Source organism: Schistocerca cancellata, chromosome 3 (genome assembly GCF_023864275.1).
Source record: "Schistocerca cancellata isolate TAMUIC-IGC-003103 chromosome 3, iqSchCanc2.1, whole genome shotgun sequence".
Taxonomy (NCBI): Eukaryota; Metazoa; Arthropoda; class Insecta; order Orthoptera; family Acrididae; genus Schistocerca; species Schistocerca cancellata.
The window spans coordinates 486,983,190-486,999,190 of record NC_064628.1 but is presented as its reverse complement, the minus strand read 5'-3'; the positions used below and the strand labels follow the sequence as shown (position 1 = coordinate 486,999,190).

Below are 16,001 nucleotides of genomic sequence, written 5' to 3'. Positions count from 1 at the left end.
TGTCTGCCGCGAGTAATGACTGTAATGGGCAGGGGCACTACCAATGTTGTGTGTGGACATTAAGTTGGGAATGTGGGTCTCACGGGGAGCGTGCAGGGGATAAATCTCTGCAGTCGCGGTATCCTCTGTGCCCTCGGTGGCTCAGATGAATAGAGCGTCTGCCTTGTAAGCAGAAGATCCCGGGTTCGAGTCCCGTTCGGGGCACACATTTTCAACTGTCACCGTTGATGTATATCAACGCCTGTCAACAGCTTAGGGTGTTGATTTAATTATCATTTCATACGAAATAACCAGTCTTTGCAGTGACTGCTGATCTCTGACAAAAGTCTTTCCTGAACTGCTAACTTCGACGCTGCTATCCAAGTTGCTAATCTTTAAATTGCTATTGAACTGAGCCGTCAGCAGTCGGTCGCGGTGCTTATGTCCTCTTCACACAGGGGCCGCTGCTGTCGCGTTGTCGTCCTGGAAGGAGGTCCGGTCAGCTTTTTATTGCCTGACTTCTCACAGTCGTCTCTTCTGGCGTGCCAGCGCTTGACTTTAGGCCGTGCTAATGTAAACCTAGCTGTGTAGGAGAGCGACATACAGTTATTTATTACTAAATTATCGAACATCTGTCCCTGTTAAGAAGACAATAATTCTTCAACATTTTGTTACTGCGTCATTAGGTGAATAAATTTCAAATGTTCAAATGTGTGTGAATTCCTAAGGGACGAAACTGCTTAGGTCATCGGTCCCTAGGCTTACACACTACTTAAATTAACTTATGCTAAGAACAACACACACACACCCATGCCCGAGGGAGGACTCGAAACTCGGCATGAGTAGGGGCGAATAAATTTCGTCCCAGTCACCCACTTCTTGTAAAAAATAAAAATAAAAATAAAAAAATTAAAAAAACTTTTTTAACAAGCAGTGATGTGCAAACAGAGGACGATCTTGACTCTTCATGGAAAGTATGCCACTGACCTTTCTTACAATGTACCGAAAGGAATACCTGCAAATTATCAACGCTAGGTGCAGAGACTGGCAGTTGGCCCTCAAGATTAACAAATATAACGCATTGCACGTAAATAGGCAAAAAGACCCATTATTGTACGACTATAGGATTTTAGAATAATCACTGGAAATAATGATGTTAAGGAGTATGCATACGGAGCGATTTAAAATGGAACGACTACATAAAACTAACTGGAGGAAAGGCAAATGTCAAACTGAGATTCATTGGCTGAATCATTACGCACAAAGAAGGTAGCTGACAAAACTCGTTCGACGGATAGTTTAGTATTGCTCATCAGTCTCCGATTTTACCAGATAAAAGTGACAGAGAAAGTGCTGAATTTCCCGAAAAAAGGCAGCATGTTCTATTAAAGATTTATTTACTAAGTGCGAAGGTGTCGTGGAGATGCTCATACAGCTCCACTGGCAGACGCTACAAGAGATGCGGTGTGCATCGGGGCGTGTTTTAGTGTCAGAATTCTGAAACATACATTTATAGAACAGTCAACAAATATATTGCTGCCTTCCATGTATACCTAGCGAAAAGCCCATGAAAGTACTAGGTCTTCCACTATGTTTCCATCAATTTTTTCTCAAAACTCGAGGCTTTATTGTGAAAATGGCTCTAAGCACTATGGGACTTAACATCTGAGGTCTTCTGTCCCCTAGACCTTAGAACTACTTAAACCTAACTGATCTAAGGATTCAAACCTGCGACCGTAGTGGTCACGCGGTACCGGACTGAAGCGCCTAGAACCTCTCGGCCACCGTGGCCGGCCTCCAATTTTGCACCATTTCATATGACCGGAAGTGCCGATAAGCACGTCCGTGTGCTCTTGATCGAGAAACGTGGTAGTCAGAGGGAGCAAAGTCTGGAGAATACGGCAGGTGGGACAGGACTTAACATTTCAGCGTTTGTAAGTATATTTTGATGGGTTTTTCGATATGGAGTCGAGCGTTGTCATGTTAAAAATCATCTTTTAATATCTGTCGCTGTATTGTGACCTTTGTCTATCAGTGCTCGGCTAAGATGCATCAACTGCTTTCGACAACGATCTATTCTATTGTTTCCGTCGGTTTCAGTTGCTTCGGAAACCTCTCCTTCACCGCCGTGCCGGTATTCTACGCCAAAGTCACCGTTCTTGAAGCGCTGAAATCATTAACTGCACATTATTTTACTAAATGGTTCCTCACCATAGGACTTACACAGCATTTAATGAGCCTCAGCCGCAGATTCGTTAAAGCAGAAAATCAGACTTCGTGGAAATAACCAGGAGTGAGCTCGCAAGTTGACATATTCAATCGAGAATGACTTTATGCTGTCATCGTATATTGACCAATATTTTAATGGAGCTATGTTGACAAATGCCGAAGGTTATTGTGTGACACTTGCGACCTACTACCTGCACCACCATTTACCGCTACTGCCATCTGTTGCAGAATCACGGAAGCAAAGTTGTAGACCTAATAAAATAAGATATATTCGAGCTCATTCAGAGGCCTACCAATAATGGTTAATGTCATGAACCATTCGCGAATGGAACAGGAAAAGGAGGGTTGGTGGAGTGACAATAGTACACAAACCACCCTCCGTCACACACCGTTAGGTGGTTTCCAGAGCGTGGAAGTAAATGTATATTATTGCACAACATGTACCAACGTAACAAAACAAAATTTCATTGAGACGGTTGGTGTATTCGGCTTGCCCTCGTGGTTGCTTAATTGTGACCTCGGCGGATACGGTACCTGTTGCCGGCGGGACGGGGTCCTGAGACAACACGGCGGTCACGGAGTTCCACCGTCGCAGTCCCAGGTAGAGACAGACATAGGCGCTGGCGCATGCGCAGACGCAGCGAGGTGAAGGCCGGCACGGCGCCCCCGCCCGCCGAGCGTGCAGAATCGCGGCGGCCCGTGATTGATTGCCACTCCGATAGGGGCGATGACGCTTACCGCCGACCGGCGGCCTCTCTTTCGTGATTATCTTTTGATTCGAGTCATCGATGCTGAGTTATAGTCGCGCGAGGCGGAGCATTCCTGGCGGCGTTTCATACAATGTCATAATGCGGCCGGCACGCCAGTCTTCTATAGAGCAGCGTGGGAGGGAAACAACTTATCCGGAACAATGGGATAACGATTAGAGGGAACAAGTGCTATGAGATCACCGTCGATGTTCTACTTATTAAAACTGCATAACAGACGTTATTTTGTAAGTGCCTGTGCTTTTTATTTCATTGTTACCATAAAATAATTAAGAAGTGACGCGATATCGTGCATTTGAACTCTATATTACCTCAGAAAACGAACTTGTCTAACAAAAGTTAATAGAAGCCGACCTCGGGGAAGATCAGTTTGGAGTCCGTAGAAATAATGGAACACGTGAGGCAATATTGACCCTACGACTTATCTTAGAAAATAGATTAAGGAAAGGCAAACCTACATTTCCAGCATTTGTAGACTTAGAGAATGCTTTTGACAATGTTGACTGGAATACTCTCTTTCAAATTCTAAAGGTGGCCGGGGTAAAATACAGGGAGCGAAAGGCTATTTACAATTTGTACAGAAACCAGATGGCAGTTACAAGAGTCGAGGGACATGAAAGGGAAGCAGTAGCTGGAGTGAGACAGGGCTGTAGCCTATCCCCGATGTTATTCAATCTGTATATTGAGCAAGCAGTAAAGGAAACAAAAGAAAAATTCGGAATAGGTATTAACGTCCGTGGAGAAAAAATAAAAACTTTGAGGTTCCAAAAAATGGTTCAAATGGCTCTAAGGACTATGGGACTTAACATCTGAGGTCATCAGTCCCCTAGAACTTAGAACTACTTAAACCCGACTAACCTAAGGACATCACACACATCCATGCCCGAGGCAGGATTCGAACATTCTACCGTAGCGGATGCGCGGTTCCAGACTGAAGCGCCTAGAACCGCTCGGCCACCAGCGGCCGACGATCCCCTCATTCATCGCTTGAAGACTTTCTTCAGTTGATGAACGAAGGGATCGCGTTGTTGAAACCATTAGTCTAGGGATACCAGTTACTTAATGCTGGCCGCTATATCGAATGCACATAGGGCTGGATCCTCCTACACATTGATCAGCGCCAGTGAGCCTGAAGTCGCCGTAGTGAAACGCAAAATCTGGTTCCACAAATAAATTACATTCAAGATCTGTAAGGCTGAAGGTGATTTTAATTTTACATTTTAACCTAGTGATTTATCCTCCAGAGCAAAGACTATTAGCTTAAATGTCGGTGTAGGGATAAACATGAAAAAGACGAAACTAATGGTTATCAACCGACAAGATTTGGATAAAGTCCTACATACAGTTTGCTTAATGGATCTGGAGGTAGCGAATTATTGTGTACATCTAGGATCTCTGATCAGTGACACAGAAAATTGTGATAAAGAAATAAAACGACGTATCGTCCTTGGCCGAGCCGCAATGGTTGATCTCAGTAAGATCTGGCAGAACCGGGCAATATACAGAACAACGAAGAGGTGCTTGGTGGAATCGTTGGTGTTTGCTGTGTGCTTGAGAACCGAACTGATGTCTCTGAGAAGCGGTGTAGGAGAAACATGTTACGCGTTTCGTAGATAGGAAGAAGAGCCAGTGCTTCCATATTTGAAGTTTACTGTCAGTTAAATTTACTTGGATTTCCTTGGTCTCGTTTTGAAAAGGGGTTCATTCAGAAAAGATCACGTGCAAGATAAAATCGAAGGCAGAAGACTTTGAGGAAGACCAACAAGTATATGACTGGATCAGCCAAAGAAGTTTTCCGGCGTATTAGTTCACATTATATTAAGGAGAATTGAAGATCAGGGTAGAAGATGGCTATGCGGAAGATCCGTACTTAAGAAGTGATTGAAGCAATAAGCTCACGACGCTCATCAAAGATTGAACTCAGTAATTATGATGATTTCTGTGGAGAGTAAGGTCTTGGTGTTTTTGTGTGACTTGTGGCCTATTGACTGTATTTCTGCTTTTGTCTTTGTGGCAATGGAAGAAGTTTCTAAGAGCCATGTGGAGGCTCTCTTTGAGCTGTCAGTAGTTCACAGGTGCCTCGGAGTAGTTATTTGCTGACTTTGGAGTAATGAGAAGTTTATCCCTGTCTCCTGGGTGAAAGAGACGCTGACGACCCTTCTTTAGACAAATGAAGAGAGTGCAGAAACGCAGACATTTAATCTGAGTCTGCTGATAAATTTTTCCGAGTAAATTTAAATTGCTAAGAGATTGTAGAATCTGGCTGCGGTGTAGTCGATTGCGACTCCGCGCGACTCCATAGTAGTTTCGATTACGGACGAAAGAAACGTTTCAGCAGTGTTCATTTCCTTGAGGACTAGGGTGTGAAGGACCTACGATAACTGTGAAACCGCGGTGTTTGTAGCGGTGGCTAATGATACTCGCTTTCGAATGAGCTCGATATATCGTGGTACCCCGCAGAGCTCGATACAATCACGTCACATGTGAGTCACGCTGCGCGAGCACAAGCAATCAAGAGAAATTAAAAAAAAATGGCAACATCAAAAAGCTATAGTTCTGCTTGAAACCTGACAGTTCCGAGAAACAAAGTTGGAAATGATAATAAACCCTACCACAGTATTACCCCTGTTGCATTTGAACTAATTTACAATAAGAAAAATGGTTCAATTGGCTCTGAGCACTATGGGACTTAACTGCTGAGGTCATCAGTCCCCTAGAACTTAGAACTACTTAAACCTAACAAACCTAAGGACACCACAAACATCCATGCCCGAGGCAGGATTGGAACCTGCGACCGTAGCGGTCGCGCAGTTCCAGACTGTAGCGCCTAGAACCACTCGGCCACTACGGCCGGCTACAATAATATTTCTCGTACAGTGGATACTGTATATAAATATTTATGGAGATTTTTTACGTATAGCTAACTAACGTCACAACACTTCTATATGTTCAGCAACACATACATGCACATAAACAACATCTTAATCTTTGGATGGGACAACATAGTCAACGAAGGATGATGTCCCAAAAATAATGTAATATGGTTGCAGTCTCCCGGTTCCGACCAAAGTTTTCGGGCTGTTTCCCTTGGTCGTAGGTGTATATCGGAACGGGGTAAGCCCTTCCCATTTATTCCCAACTAGGATCCCCCACCTGCCACACCATCAGCTTAACTGATATGTGGCTGAATAAAACCAGAAGTCCTTAATAGTTCAGAAACATTTCTCGACTCTGAAGTCAGTACAGTGTTTTCTTTGGTTATTAGTGATTATAACATTTTACGAACAGAGCTGGGTATGAGTATTTGGATCCCAGCTCACACATCAGAATGATGATGATGATGTCCCATACTCCGTGGAGGCCGGCACGGTAACACAGCGTGTTCGGTCAGAGGGTTAGCTACCCTCTGTAATAAAAAAAATAAATAAATAAAAACTGAGTTAATGGATCAACAACGAACTGAAACGGGTGTCTTTCGACGTCCGCCCAGAGCAGATACAACGAACGAAAAAAACGAACAAAATGAGAATAATAAAAAAAAGGAGCGTAGGGGACGAAGCGGGAGACCCGCACCGCTGTACTAGGCAAGGTCGTAGTGGAGGTGGTTTGCCATTGCCTTCCTCCAACCGTGATAGGGATGAATGATGAAGACGACACAAGAATACCCAGTCATCTCGAGGCAGGAAAAAACCCTGACCTCGCCGGGAATCGAACCCGGGACCCCGTGCGCGGGAAGCGAGAACGCTACAGCAAGACCACGATCTGCGGATTGTAAAAAAAGTCACCGGTTTTTCAACGGCCCTAAATACGGTGTTAACATTCAGATGAAACGAGGAAGAAAATTAGCTGGGAACTGATCGTGGTAATAACTGAGTGGCAAGACCTGTTTGGAGATAGTACTAACAGACATCACTAGATAGAAGGGCGAGCTAAAAGGTCTTGAATTAGACTAAATCGTGATCGTGATCATTTATTTATTTAGTAGTGGCAATGTTCACATATGAGTTGCACTGTATAAGATAATGCAGTACGCGTATCATGGTTAGTTTTACGATTAAAATGCATTAAAATGCATTAAAATGCAAAGGACTTGGAAGAGCAGTTGAACGGAATAGACAGTGTCTTGAAAGAGGGATATAAGATGAACATCAAGAAAAGCAAAACGAGGATAATGGAATGTAGTCGAATTAAGTCGGGTGATGCTGAAGGAATTAGATTAGGAAATGAGACACTTAAAGTAGTAAAGGAGATTTGCTATTTGGGGAGAAAACTGATGATGGTCGAAGTAGAGAGGATATAAAATGTAGACCGGCAATGGCATGGAAAGCGTTTCTGAAGAAGAGAAATTTGTTAACATCGAGTATTGATTTGTCAGGAAGTCGTTTCTGAAAGTATTTGTATGGAGTGTAGCCATGTATGGAAGTGAAACATGGACGATAAATAGTTTGGACAAGAAGAGAATAGTAGCTTTCGAATTGTGGTGTTACAGATGAATTCTGAAGATTAGATGGGTAGATCAGATAACTAGTGAGGAGGTATTGAATAGAATTGGGGAGAAGAGGAGTTTGTGGCACAACTTGACAAGAAGAAGGGATCGGTTGGTAGGACATGTTCTGAGGCATCAATGGATCACCAATTTAGTATTGGAGGGCAGCGTGGAGGGTAAAAATCGTAGAGGGAGACCAAGAGATGAATACACTAAGCAGATTCAGAAGGATGTAGGCTGCAGTACCTACTGGGAGATGAAGAAGCTTGCACAGGACAGAGTAGCATGGAGAGCTGTATCAAACCAGTCTCAGGACTGAAGACCACAACAACAACAACAACATATTCACAACGCTGTGGACTGGCGTTAGTACCATCAGAAGTGGGCAGATCGCTCAGCGAGCGAGAGTTCTAGCAAAAGGTGAGATATCTCGAGCTGTGTCGGTAGCTAGTCGCGAACAGTTCGAGCACAGTGCCAGGAAGACGGATCGCCGACGGCAGCTGGCGCTGCTCGTCCCGGCCCGGCGGGTCACGCGGTAGCGCACGAGACAAAGCGGGGCGGCAGGGCGTGTGCGGCGGGTGCGGTGGCGCTGCGCGCGCAACTGGAGCGCGTCGCGCGGCTGCGCACTGGAGCCCGGTTCCGACCGCTTGCCTCACCGGAAGGACGGCCGGCGCGCACGCGTATCCACAGCGGCGCGGCGCGGCGCGGCTGCCGTCGCCGATGGCTGGCAGCGTCTGGTCTCGCGAGTACGAATTGTGTCCGTCTGCGCCACAATAATTCTACACACGCCCTTCACACTGCAAGTTCTCACATCAAAGAAACTGGTTCAGCTCACTTCCAGCATTGTTATAGATCTCATTTTCTCTCCTATTGCACCACACAAATAAGATAATTTTTTGCGTAAATCACTCGTTTATATTGCCACTATGCGTCTCGATGGTTTACACCACCATCTTCAGATGCAGAATTGTTTATATACGTAGCTGGTTTTTGTGAAGAGTACTGCCGTCTTTTCACAGTAGCAGACCGTGATCATTGTAGCCGGCCGCGGTGGTCTCGCGGTTCTAGGCGCTCAGTCCGGAACCGAGTGACTGCTACGGTCGCAGGTTCGAATCCTGCCTTGGGTATGGATGTGTGTGATGCCCTTAGGTTAGTTAGGTTTAAGTAGTTCTAAGTTCTAGGGGACTGATGACCATAGATGTTAAGTCCCGTAGTGCTCAGAGCCATTTTGATCATTGTAGGTTATATTGCGTCGTATGCTAATGGTAAAAATTATTTATTTAGAAAAGACACTTTTCTGGTAGAAAACGTGAATTTACGACAATCAATTGTACTTACGGGTCGTAAAGAGTCTGCATACTGCTCCCTGTTCTGTGTACTCTCCACTGTACATTATGTTTACATTGTCACTTCAGAGATCTTGTACGTGTGAAACGTCCCCTTTAGAAATTTTTAAATGACTGTGCTGGTAAACCTCTACGTTATTTGATTTTCAAACAGCTGAGGAAAACTGAACGTACTCAGACATTTCTCTCTTCTCTTATTCTGATCAACACTAAACTGACAGCCAGTATTTTCAGCGCAACGCAATCTGACTTTCAATAATCCCTACAAAAGTATGGCCCTGACTAACAATAACCTATACCTTTCATGAATCACTTACCTCACAAAAATCTTCGTTACTCGAACCACTGCAATACAGCGAGCGTCAATACTGCCAGATAAATAAAATATCCTAACTACTGAAGGCACTAATTACTGAGAGGCATAGTTAGCAAATGAAAGATTGTGATAGAGAACAAACAATGTATTTATCTTAATAATGTTCAAAAGTCATCATATATATATATATATATATATATATATATATATATATATATATATATATATATATATATATATATACGCACTAACTACTGATAGGCATAGTTAGCAAATGAAAGATTGTGATAGAGAACAAACAATGTATTTATCTTAATAATGTTCAAAAGTCATTAAATATATATATATATATATATATATATATATATATCAGTTCATGCTATCCAGTATTACAAATTTACTCTTTCTGATGGACACATGTCCAGATCGTCCGCCCTCAAAACTCTGACATCTCTCTCCCCACGTCCACCACTGCTGGCGGCTCACCTGCAACAGCGCAACGCTGCGCGCTGTTCATATCGAACTGCCCAACGCTACAATAGCAAATAATCCAACAATGCAAACCAGACACAGCCTGCATACAGCACAATCAGTGATTTTGATACAGAGCGCTACGTGGCGTTACCAACATAAAAACCTAAACAGCCTACTAACACATGTTACAGATATGCTTGGTTACACTGCATACAAAGATCAAAGATGAAATGATTTGTACACTAATATGATTTCCTTTTCTCAAAAAATATGGATGGATTGCAAAGAATATGGACATATGCACAATTCAGTCACTATATCAGGTAATTATTATTATTATTATTATCGTTAATTCCCCATTAAGGAGAGCGTTAAAACACAATCATTATTCGCAATGACAATATGGTACATAAATTGGTACATTTCAAATTCATGGCACTTTTTTCTGTCTCTTTCTTTTCTCTTCCCAAAAACCTCTCATAAATTCACTGTGTTTCTTCTTCCTCTCTTCTGTCCACTTCTTTCCTGATTTCTTCTCTTTTGGTATTTCTTCGAATTTCTGTTTGTTGATTTTTCTCTGTATTTTCCTCTGTTTGATATTTCTTCTGTGGAGATGTTTAGATTTTTGAGGTCTTCCATGGTTTCCTTCACTCAGTTAGTTTTCACCTTATTCGTCACCACTATGTTAAAAATCTTCTTGGTCAGCCTATTTTCATTCATCCTATGAATGTGCCCATAGAATTTTGCCCTTCTTTCTCTGATATTGTCTGTAATTGTCTCTGCCTGTTTGTACAGTTCCTTTGTTGGTCTCTTTATCCAGATCCCCTGTCTCTGAACTGGCCCATAGATCTTTCTCAGAATTTTCCTTTCTTGCTTTTCCATTTCCTTGATTTTAGTTCTTCCTCTGATTACTGTTGTTTCCGAGGCATACAAGGCCTCAGGTAAGACTACTGTTTTGTAATGTCTTAATTTGGCATTGACGGAAATATTTCTTTTATTGTAATGGTTCCATGTAAGTCTGTATGCTTTTTGTAGTTTTGTAACCCCTTCTTCATTGGCTGTTGAATTCAGTCCTATTTTCTGTATAATCTCTCCCAGGTAGATTTTGTGTCCACGTACTGGGTTTTTTCATATGATATTTTTAGTCCTGTTCTGGCTGCGATTTCATGCAATATCTCTAGGGCTTCTCTGGCTTCTTTTCTATCATTTGTAATAATGGCTATATCGTCGGCAAAGGCCAGACATTTTATGTTGACGGTTCTATTTTTCTCTCTCACCATCTTTACCCCATTGACTCCTTTGTCCCACGTCCTGATTATTTTCTCTAAAACAGCGTTAAATAAAATGGGTGACAGGTCATCTCCCTGTCTCACTCCTTTCTTGATTTCGAAAGATTCTGAGATCTCACCCTTGAACTTCACTTTTGACTTTGTATTTGTTAATGTTTCCTGAATTAGTTTTCTGGTCTTACAGTCTACCTTCATTTCTTCTAGCGTATTAAAAAGTGTTTCTCTGTCTATGGAATCGTAAGCCTTCTTGAAATCAAGTAATGTTACTGTGGTGTTTCTGGACTTTCTCGTTGTTAATAATGTTCTCAGACACCAGATCTGCTCACTGCACGATCTTCCCTTCCTGAACCGTCCTTGGTATTCTCCGATCTGTGGATCTATCTGAGATTCTAGGCGATTTAACAGAGCTTTTGATAGAATTTTGTATGCCACCGGCAGTAACGAAATTCCTCTATAGTTATTAGGGTCAGTTTTGTCTCCTTTCTTGTGGATGGGGTGTATTAGGGCTGACTTCCATTCTTCTGGTATCTTTTCTGTTTCCCAGATGTTTTTGATTATACAATGAACTTTGGGTGTAATGTTTTCATGGTCTAATTTCCAGATTTCTGCAATCAGTCCATCTTCACCTGGTGCTCTGTTATTTTTCAATGATTTTATTATTCTCACGATTTCTTCATATGTTGGGGGTTCGGAGTCCCAGTTGGGTTTTGGTTTTGTGAACTGTAATCTCTGTTTTGGTTTATCACAGTTAAGTAACGTGTCAAAGTATCTGGCTAATATTTCACAGTTTTTCTTCGGATTTGTCTCCAGTGTTCCATCTTGTCTTTTGAAGCATGAGCTTGGTGGCTGATATCCTGTCATATTTTCTCGGAATACTCTGTAAAAATTTCGTGTGTTGTTTCTGGTGAAGTCTTCTTCTATCTCCTTCAACCTGCTGTTTTCGTAACCTCTCTTTTCTCTTCGGATTATTTTTGAAGAGTTTTTCTGTATCTTGTTGAAGTCCTCCCATTTTTCTTGTGTTTTATGGCTGTTAAATTTTTTCCAGGCTTGTATTCTGTCTTCTATGGCCCTGTCGCATGTCATGATCCACCATCGGTGTTTCCTTTTTCTCGGTGGCTGCCCCAATTTTATCAGTTTTTTTATTTTTTCTGCCAGTTCTGTCCAGTTGTTGCTATTGATTTTCGTAATTTCTTCTATTATTTCTTTCTTGTTTATTTCTAGGTACTCTGGATCTGTTCTGAACGGTCTGTTGGTTCTCTTGATTTGTCTATTGGGTATAAATTTTACATTAATTTGGAGAAGGTGATGATCAGATTCGAAAACTCCTTTCCTTGTTCTTACGTTCATTATTTCTCTGGTGTTTTTTGTGGATATTGCTACGTGGTCTATCTGAAATTCTCCTAGAGCATGGTTGGGGGATTTCCAAGTTACAAGTTTTCTGTGTGGTTTCTGGAATTGCGTTGACATGATTTTCAGATCAAAATTTCTGCAGAAGTTTATCAAGTTCTCTCCATTTTTGTTTGTTCTCATGTGGGCCATGTGTTTCCCTGTCGTGTCTCGGAATTTTCTTTCCTTGCCTAACTGGGCATTGAAGTCTCCTAGTAACACTTTTATGTGATTCTTGGGGAGTATGCTGGTAGTTTCTTCCAGATCTTCCCAGAATTCCTCTATCATCTCTGGGTTCTTCTTGTTATAATTGTTTGTGGCGGCATGTCCATTGTTTAATGTACAGGCTTTGTGTCCAGATCTTATCGTGAGTGTCGACATTTTTTCTGATTTTGAGGTGAAATCTATTACGGAGTCCAGTATCGATTTATGTACTACAAAACCAGTTCGGAAGAGATTGAAATTTCTTCCTGGGATGGTTATGGCTGGTTTCCCCTTATATATTCTGTAATTTTCAGAATCAAAGTGGTTCTCATCTGCAAATCGTGTTTCCTGCATTGCCATAACTTTGATGTTGTATTTATCCATGGCGTTTGTTAATTGTTCCAGTTTGCCTGGCCTCAGTAGTGTGTTGGTGTTGAGTGTTCCCACGTAAAATACTTTCTTCATCTTGAGGGTTCTTGAGAGGCTCCAATTCTACTCTCCATGACATGCCTGATCTCCTAGAATCCGATGATCAGGTCTATTACCCAGTCTTTTTATATATACACTCCTGGAAATGGAAAAAAGAACACATTGACACCATACTTGCTCCGGACACTGCGAGAGGGCTGTACAAGCAATGATCACACGCACGGCACAGCGGACACACCAGGAACCGCGGTGTTGGCCGTCGAATGGCGCTAGCTGCGCAGCATTTGTGCACCGCCGCCGTCAGTGTCAGCCAGTTTGCCGTGGCATACGGAGCTCCATCGCAGTCTTTAACACTGGTAGCATGCCGCGACAGCGTGGACGTGAACCGTATGTGCAGTTGACGGACTTTGAGCGAGGGCGTATAGTGGGCATGCGGGAGGCCGGGTGGACGTACCGCCGAATTGCTCAACACGTGGGGCGTGAGGTCTCCACAGTACATCGATGTTGTCGCCAGTGGTCGGCGGAAGGTGCACGTGCCCGTCGACCTGGGACCGGACCGCAGCGACGCACGGATGCACGCCAAGACCGTAGGATCCTACGCAGTGCCGTAGGGGACCGCACCGTCACTTCCCAGCAAATTAGGGACACTGTTGCTCCTGGGGTATCGGCGAGGACCATTCGCAACCGTCTCCATGAAGCTGGGCTACGGTCCCGCACACCGTTAGGCCGTCTTCCGCTCACGCCCCAACATCGTGCAGCCCGCCTCCAGTGGTGTCGCGACAGGCGTGAATGGAGGGACGAATGGAGACGTGTCGTCTTCAGCGATGAGAGTCGCTTCTGCCTTGGTGCCAATGATGGTCGTATGCGTGTTTGGCGCCGTGCGGGTGAGCGCCACAATCAGGACTGCATACGACCGAGGCACACAGGGCCAACACCCGGCATCATGGTGTGGGAAGCGATCTCCTACACTGGCCGTACACCACTGGTGATCGTCGAGGGGACACTGAATAGTGCACGGTACATCCAAACCGTCATCGAACGCATCGTTCTAGCATTCCTAGACCGGCAAGGGAACTTGCTGTTCCAACAGGACAATGCACGTCCGCATGTATCCCGTGCCACCCAACGTGCTCTAGAAGGTGTAAGTCAACTACCCTGGCCAGCAAGATCTCCGGATCTGTCCCCCATCGAGCATGTTTGGGACTGGATGAAGCGTCGTCTCACGCGGTCTGCACGTCCAGCACGAACGCTGGTCCAACTGAGGCGCCAGGTGGAAATGGCATGGCAAGCCGTTCCACAGGACTACATCCAGCATCTCTACGATCGACTCCATGGGAGAATAGCAGCCTGCATTGCTGCGAAAGGTGGATATACACTGTACTAGTGCCGACATTGTGCATGCTCTGTTGCCTGTGTCTATGTGCCTGTGGTTCTGTCAGTGTGATCATGTGATGTATCTGACCCCCGGAATGTGTCAATAAAGTTTCCCCTTCCTGGGACAATGAATTCACGGTGTTCTTATTTCAATTTCCAGGAGTGTACATGAATACGTTTTTCTTACATTTTTAAAAAAAATATGATTCGGATGCAGCTCTGGATACAAAAATAAAAGATAAATGATTATGTATATTAATATACACTGAAGCGCCGAAGAAACGGGTATAGGCATACGTATTCATATACAAAGACATGTAAACAGGCAGAATATGACGCTGCGGTTGGCAACGCCTATATAAGACAAGTGTCTGCTGCAGTAGTTAGATCGGTTACTGCTGCTGCAGTTGCAGGTTATCAAGATTAAAGTGAGACTGAACTTGGTGTTGTAGTCGGCGCACGAACAATGGAGCACAACATCTCCGAGGTAGCGATAAAGTGGGGGTTGTCCCTTACGACCATTTCACGAGTGTACCTTGAATAGCAGGAATCCCGTAAAACATCAAATCTCCAGCTTCGCTGCGGCCGTAAAAACATCCTACAAGAATGGGACTAACGACGACTGCAAAGAGTCGTTCAACGTGACAGAACTGCAACCCTTTGGCAAATTGCTGCGGATTTCAATGCTGGGCCTCAACAAGTGTCAGCTTGCCAACACTTCAACGAAACATCACTGATACGGGTTTTCGGAGCCGAAGGCCCACTCGCGTGCCCTTGATGACTGCACGACACAAAGCCTGGTCACGTCAACATTGAAATTGGATTGTTGATGACGGGAAACATGTTGCCTGGTCGCACGAGTCTCGTTACAAATTGTATCGATCGGATGGACTGTACAGGTATGGAGACAAAATGGTTCAAATGGCTCTGAGCACTATGTGACTGAGGTCATTAGTCGCGTAGAACTTAGAACTAATTAAACCTAACTAACCTAAGGACATCTCACACATCCATGCCCGAGGCTGGATTCGAACCTACGACCGTAGCGGTCGCTCGGTTCCAGACTGTAGCACCTAGAACCGCATGGCCACTCCGGCCGGCTATGGAGACAATCTCATGAATGAATACGCCCTGCATGTCACAGGGGACTGTTCAAGCTTGTGGAAGCTCTGTAATGGTGTGGGGCGTGTTCAGTTGAGTGATATGGGAACCTGATATTCCTAGATACCACTTTGATAGGTGACATGTACGTAAGCACCCTTTCTGATCACCTGCATCCATTTATGTCCATTGTGCATTCAGACAGACTTATGCAACTCCAGCAGGACAATGCGACCCCCCAAATGTTCAGAATTGCTTCAGATGGCTCGAGGAACACTCTTCTGAATTAAACACTTCCGGTGGCCACCAAATTCCTCAGACATGAACATTATTGAGCATATCTGGGACACCTTGCAAGGTGCTGTTCAGAAGAGATCTCCACCTGCTCGCACTCTTACAGATTTGTGGACAGCCCTGCAGGATTCATGGTGTCAGTTCCCTACAGCACTACTTCAGACATTAGTCAAGTCCATGCCACGTCGTGCTGTGCCACTTCTCCGTGCCCGCGTGGCCCCTACACACTATTAGGCAGGTATAACAGTTTCTTTGGCTCTTCAGTGTATTTTGTACAAAACAGTTTAACATGTTATTTTAGTTTCCATTATACATAAATATATGTGT

The 16,001-nt window shown here is 43.9% G+C and overlaps 1 protein-coding gene and 1 non-coding gene across 2 annotated transcripts in view; both read left to right on the top strand.

Annotated features, from left to right (window-relative positions):
• LOC126176376 (protein embryonic gonad-like) overlaps positions 1 to 16,001 on the top strand; it is a 185,453-nt gene that overhangs the window by 110,542 nt on the left and 58,910 nt on the right. The gene's annotated exons all lie outside the window — the stretch shown is intronic.
• On the top strand, positions 130 to 204 carry Trnat-ugu (transfer RNA threonine (anticodon UGU)). The gene has a single exon. It is a non-coding gene; the product is annotated as a tRNA-Thr (tRNA).